This window comes from Octopus bimaculoides, chromosome 16 (genome assembly GCF_001194135.2).
Source record: "Octopus bimaculoides isolate UCB-OBI-ISO-001 chromosome 16, ASM119413v2, whole genome shotgun sequence".
Lineage (NCBI taxonomy): Eukaryota > Metazoa > Mollusca > Cephalopoda > Octopoda > Octopodidae > Octopus > Octopus bimaculoides.
The window spans coordinates 36,766,325-36,774,188 of record NC_068996.1 but is presented as its reverse complement, the minus strand read 5'-3'; positions in this window follow the sequence as shown (position 1 = coordinate 36,774,188).

The following is a 7,864-nucleotide window of genomic DNA, read 5'->3' as shown; positions in this document are numbered from 1 at the left end:
TATATATATATATATATATATGTGTGTGTATATATATATATATATATATATGTGTGTGTGTATATATATATGTGTGTGTGTATATATATATATATGTGTGTATATATATATATATATATATATATATATATATAGTCTCTTGTTTTTAATTTCTTAGTTTCTGTTTCAACCATGTATCAGTTCATCAAGTTAATATTTTCTATCCCACTAATTATTATTTTCCTACCATTTCTGATTAGATTAGACACTTCTTAACAAATGGTTTGCTTTCATTGATACTTCTATATCTTGTGTGTATTTTTTTGTTGTTGTTTTCTCAGAAAATAGTTCATTAAGTTGTTTCAAAATTGTCACTGAGGTATATGCTATATGAAATTTTTATTGAAACTTTATACATCTATGTATGTTTATGTTAAAGTCAACATTCTATAAAGCACACACATTTTAATCTTGCTAACTATATCACTTGGCAAAGAGTTCATAGTATTGATCTTTGCCTTCTCTTCTCCATCTCTCCTGGTTTTACTTAAAGACCATTACATTCTCAAAATACACCACATAAAAAAGCCTCTGTGTGTTGCATGTTTCATGCATACCCCTTGAGGGCATATGATGAACAGATCTGTACATGTAATTTATGATCAATTAGTCTCATTTGGGGATAATTATTTTATGTAATTCAAATTACTTATTTTGATTAAGGTTGGGTGATTCTGGAAATTCAACAGTTTGAGTGGCTATATATAACTGGATACTCTGGATGTATACAACTGAAAGTTTTTTCATTGACCTAATCCATTATTCTTTACTATTATATTTACCATATATATATATATATATATATATATATACACACACACACACACACACACACACACACACACACACACACACACACACACACACACACACACACACACACACACACACACACAATTTATTGTTCCATTAAGATAAGATCAACAAAAAAAGTGCTTGCAATAAACATCAGATGCAGTTTATATCCTTTTTTCCCCTACATATATTTCACTATTGCCGTTATTTGCACCCTCTGCAGTGTTCCAAGTGCAATTGTCAGCTCTAAACTCCCTGGTACCAAATGTATATCTAACTATACACACAAGAAATATCTAATATATATATATATATGAGAGGTATTGTTATCCAGAAGACCCAAGGTAGCAGGTAACGTAAGACTATCTTTCTCTTTATAAATGTATATATATATATATATATATTGAATAATGCCAATCTGTCACAAAGTTTACCCACTTACAATAGAGTAGACCGGAGTAACATGAAATGAAGTGTTTTGCTTAAGAACACAACATACCAGCAGTTTTAGAATCAATGGTGTAACACCCTAACTTCTAGGCCACACAGCTTAACACTCACAAACGTATATATACACACATATATATATGTACATATATTTATAGATAGGCAGGTAGACATGTAGGTAGGTAGGCAGATAGATAGACAGACAGACTGAGGGACAGACCAATCTATAGATAGATAGATAGATTGATTGATTGAGATAGATAGATGGATAGATAGATAGATAGATAGATAGATAGATAAATGGATTAGATAGACAGAGAGATAGATAGATTAGACAGACAGAGAGATAGATAAACTGATCGATAGGTAGATAGACTAGTAGATAGGTAGATAGACTAGTAGATAGGTAGATAAATATGTAGATAGACTGGTAGATGGACGGACGGATAGATAGATAGATGTGTTATTGAAGTTGATATATCAGTGAAGTGTCAGAAGTAAAGGCAGAGATTATTCTATTCTAATTATAGCCTATTGGAAGATAATCATGTTATGTTAGAGAAAACCAACTGTTTTCTGTTTTACAATCTTAACAAGGCCACAATCAAGCTTCTTTATGTTTAAATTTAAATGTTTAATGACTTTGAATGGTAAAACATTGTAATGCATTGCATGTTCAGCTGCTGAATTTTTAGAAGTTAAATTTTATTTTATATATATTCCATATTGGCTTAAATTTTTGGTAAGGTCTCAATAGACATTTAATGTTTGGTCCTATCTATTTTATCACTGTGATGATAGAAGTACACATGACATCCTTCTCAGTGTGAGAATATGATAGACTACATGAGGGGGTGCCGAAAAGTTCCTGGCTTTAAGGGTGCTGTAGAAGGCCTGGCTGGAGGTCTAACCTTTGGAGTTCTTTTACAGTGCTTAGAAAAACTGAAGGATCACTGCAATAAGTGTGTGAATCTAAGAGGGGAATATGTTGAATAAAATCATAATTAACTGATCCTCCTATATCTTCTTTTACTCAAAGCCAGGAACTTTTCAGCATCCCCTTGTATAAAGTGTGTATGTGTGTCAGTGTATATAGTCAATGAAGTGCAGTGGGTACAGTGTGTGTAACCAGTGATACCATATGGCAATGCATGTAGAAGTCTGTACATGATGTATATTTTAATGTATGTAGAGATTTGTACGTAGTGTGTGTAAGATGTATGGTATATAATAATTGGATGTTATATGAAAGTTATATGAAGTAAAGGTATGTGGTGTGTGAACGGTATGTATTAGTGTATGCTAGTGAATATAGAGGACTCTGTGTGATGTAAAACCAGTAAAGTAGTATGTATGTGTAAGATGGGCATGGTTGTGTATATAATGGTTTTGAAACCCAGTCTGCATCATTATCTGAATTGTACAAAAGTTTTAATCAACTGATCCTTAGTTACTCTGTTGCTGTTTTGTTTTGTTTTTTTCTTTCTTTTTTTAGACTTTAACATCTCTAAAAGTTCTTGTTTTCTAATTGTTGCATTATTTCAGTTGATGGATTTCTGCCTTTTCAAATATGTGAAACGTATTTAATATGAGGAATACTTACCAGAGATATTTTTCTTCAGCCATATTGTTGATATCCATCATCAATTTCACTATATTCTCCATATATATATAATTCATTAAATTAGGCAGCTGTTTAGCAATGTATTACAAAAAAAGAAAACTATAATTGTCATTAAATATGACTGAGGGTGTTAAAATATCTACAATGCTAGAAATAAGAGCTTAAAGTGCTCTGATGTTGCAGTCAACATGCATAATTATATACACATATACATACTGACAGCGACTGTAAACCACCAAAAGTGGCAGTCCTTGTACTATCGGCAGGGTCAGCACAACTCACCAGTTTTGGACAAGATTGCCAGCAGTCTTTAAGCCAAAACTATCAATGGTATACGGATATCATGACTGTCGCTATCAGTATGTATGTATACAATTATGTGCTTTGACTGCAGTATCAGAGCACTTTAGCTCTTATTTCTAGCATTGTAGGTATTCTAACACCCTCTGTCTTATTATATATATATATATATATAAAATGTCCCATCCACACCTTTTAATCTTGTTGACTGATAGAACATATGTTCACTAAAGAGATCTAATTAGACTGAAAGAATGTTTTATTTTCACCATTTTGTTTTAAAGACCAGACTAGATCCATTCCCATCGTCTGTATTGTCTAAACAGTTCAGTGATGTGCTAGTATCGAAGTTGTCACCTTTCCTATTTTTTTTTTTTTTTATTAAAGATTTTAAACATGTCTAAAAGAAATTTCTGTGTATTGTTTAGATGATATCAGGTAATTGAAGATTTTTTTCTTCAAATCAATATATTACCTATGTGAAATCCTACTCCATTTTTGGTATAGAGAATGCTCCCTTGCCCAAGGTACTTTACCTTGGTCTTGTTGTTGACATGTGTTTGTGTGCTTGCATGCACACGCACGTTTGTATTTATGTGTATGTGCTTGCATGTGTGTGTGTTGAGAAATCAGTTACGCTAAAGTGTCCTGAGATGTAATCATTATAAAAAAAAACTGAGAAAAACCAATAACAGTAGCTGATTCTGAAGTAATTTACGTGTATCAGATGTATTGAAGTAATTAGTGCTATGGTCAGACATGATTAACCCATTAGCAATTAAACCAGTCATATTTGGCCAAAATATTGTATCTATTTTCTGTTCAAACTGGCCAGATCTAACTTCTCTCTCTCTCTCACACACACACCTTACAATGTCATAGTAAGAACAAACTGTCACATCATTGAAATATCAATGCTACAAGATAATGCATAATTAATTCAAGACAATGTGAATAAATAAACTTTATATTTGAGTGAGTAGGCTGAATGTTGAAGGGTTAAATGTGTTGTAGATGTGAACATGCTGTCATCTTGGATGTTACATATCTAGGACTACATTGCTACATTATCCTATATATTCATCCCCCTTTTTGAGATGTTTTGGATGCTATTTGAAGTAACCATGTGGTAATTTCCCTACTTGACTGAACATGTGATGTGCTGGAAGTTGTGGTAGCATTGTGTTCAGATAAAGAAGGATAGGTGTTGTTTTCAGTTATTATTTCCTCTTTGTACAAATAGAATACATTTTGATAGTGCATGGCAGTGAAATGTGGGCATGTATGAAATGTGTGTAAAGGTAGTGAATATTGAGAACCTTATACCTTGTGTAAGGTGTTTCATGATGTATGGCAGTGTATATAGAAGGCAGGCTATACGTCATGTGTGTGTTAAGATGTGTCATGGTGTATGGTACTGTATATAGATGACTGTATGTGATATACGATGATATATGGTAGTAAACATAGAGAGTTACATATGTTCCTTTACATTAACTACCTTACACTGTCTCACACACACACAAATGTGTAAGGTGGTGTATGGTAATGCAGACGACTGTATGAAGTATGTGTTAGATGTATATTGAAGGTATGAAGGTATATTGAAGATGTATATTGAAGGTATGTATAAGGTATGTGGAGGACATATATGTGCTGCTGGATATGCTGTTGTTCATTAGCGTATATTGAGATTATATAAGGTGTAAGACATGTGACGCTGTGTTTATGATGTGATGGATATATAACAGGGAATGTAGAGGACTATCTGTGGAATACTAGATGGCAGATATTGTATGCACATGCTTACATGCACACGTGCATAAGTGTGCGTGCTTATTTGAATTGGTTTGCAAATGTGCACATTCAAGCATGCTTATTTGTCTATAAATATAATTAAACACATTTTATTTGCAAAGGAGCTTTCTTTCAATCTCTCTCTCTCTCTCTCCTCACATGTCTTTTATCTTTCACATGCATATACTTATATCTTATTTTCACACACACACACACATGTGTATGTGTGTAGATAGATAGATAGATATAATTCACCTGTGTATTTATTTATTTCACACACACACACACACACACACACACACACACACACACACACACACACACACACACACACACACATCTTTCTCACATGTACATACATCTATTTTTTACATTTATCTATACTATATTGTTTAAATATATGTCAAAGCCTTACAAAAATGTCTAGGACAAAAGATTATTATATTTAAAGAAAAAAATTTTGTTGAAATACTTTAAATTATCACATTTAATATGTTTAAGCTGCTTATCTTTTTTTATCCTAGTGGATAGAATTTTATTCTGATTTATCCATCCTACTTTTAATATCTTATTAACCCCTTTTTTCCATAATTGAATTCTCAATTCATTTGTTATCACTTCACTGAGAAAGTATTGTTTTCATTATATATCAATAAATCTTCACAACATTCTACACATATGTAGCAGAGGTGGTGGTAGTGGTGGGTCACAAGCTCTTTTATCTAGATGTCCTTGCTAGAGATTTTGGATCTGAAAGACAAAAACTTTGGTATAACAATGTATAATCTTGAGCTCTGAGAATGAGTTATAAGGTGTGCTTTGACTATGCCCACCAAATGCTGGTGGTGTTAGATATGAAAGCAGCATCAAAACTGTTAAACACTAAATTACAATAAGGTACCCTATGGGGTACCTTTTCATATACTCTGGTGGATATTGCTATTATTTGTTGTTGTTTTTTGTTGTTTTCTTTCCTTATTTTCATATTAAAAGAGATATATTTGTCTTTGCGATCCAAGTGCTTGTCTTAGTGCAAAATTCTTAGCAAATGTAGGTATAAGTTGATACTTGGCAAATATCTTTGGATTAGAGTTTAAGATAGAAGATAAAGACAAACATTACTGCTATTTGTGAAACTATATATTAAAGAGTAGGATTTATCCTTCTGGTTTACAGTATTACAATCCATGTTATCTTATTATCAATATGTTTTTTTTTTCCTCCTGCCTCACATAATTTCTGTATACAGTGACACTTGAACCTTGTCTATTGTCAGCAATAAAATAACTTCAGTAGGTTTCATGATCTGTTAATTAAATATGGTCTTTCAGTGTCTTAAGATTTAGAACTAAAGCATATTGCCATTGGATAGTATATAATTTTGACTATACCTCTACCCTTACCCCAATTCAAACACCTTTATTGAGAGAGAGTCTCATCATAGTCAAGGTACTGGCTAAACAGGTTGTTCCTAAATACTTAACATCAACAACAGTTACAAGCCAATGAAGCAGCATCTGTTCAGTCACTCTACCTGCTAGAAACAGCACTTAAATTTCCCTCAAAGCATACTCTGTTTAAAAAAAATTGAGCAGACACATTAGATAATGTAGTCTTATGTAAAGTGTTTGAATAAAAGACAGATCTGGTGACTCTAAACAATTATTAGTTGTTATATCTTTATTCAGAACTGATACTTCATTCTCGTTACCTTGAATTCAATAATTATTTCTGATGGATACAAGAGATGAAAATACAGTAAAATCGCATTTATCAAACTTGCTCAGTTTCATTCATTATTTTGTTTATATCTCTTATTTATTTATTTAATTACTTACTTATTTATTACTGTATACAGCTAATTTTATTTTGTTATATTACGTCCATCCACTTCAGCTCATCGGTTTGTTTCCACTATAGGCACTAGGCCTGAAATTTTGTGGGAGTAGGGGTGGGGGGAGGGCTAGTCAATTGCATCAACCCCAGTGTTCAACTGGTGCTTATTTCGCTGACACCCCCACCATCACCACCAAAAGGTAAAGTTAGCCTCGGCAGAATTTGAACTCAGAACCTAAGGATGGATGAAATGCCACTAAGCATTTTTCCCAGCTTGCTAATGATTCTGACAGCTCACCACCTTGCCATTTTAATGATTTTTCTCTTTGTATTTCATGTTACAACAATAAAAATGCCTTTTGTTCCATTCATTCAGAGGCTTTGGCTCAGTTTAAGATTCTATAGACTACACACAAACATAGCATCGTGCATACGATCATTTAATCTGCTAAAAATAGCAGCCAATTCTAACTCAAACTGCAAACTACCATCTTAGACAAAACGAGAGAGCACATGAGGTAATATAGCTTTTGATACCATAAAATAGATGGTCATGTTTGGAATGCTTGCTTCATCAGAATTGAACTGAGGCTGAACAACAACAGCAGCAAATAGAAATCCCTTTTTATTGATCATTGTTATAACATCCCCCCCCCCCCACCATGTGATGTGGTGTTGCTGTGGTGGTTTAAGTGCAGTAAAACATTGACAAACCTTTCTTTGAAATGATATCAGATCTGTGAAGCTCACCATTCCGAGATCCGCCCTCCTACTCCTCCAGCTTAATTTTAAACTTTAGGTTTTTCTATGTTTAAGAGATGAGGAATTATGTACATTATTTACATTTGACAGATATTTGTCCTTATCTTGGTTAAGAGCACGGGCTACTAACTCCAAGATTCCAAGTTTGATTTCAGGCAGTGACCTGAATAATAATAATAATAATAATAATAATAATAACATCGAAAAATACCTTAGGAATGAGAACCCAGGTTCGAAATTTCTCCAAGACACCTGATGAAGGCT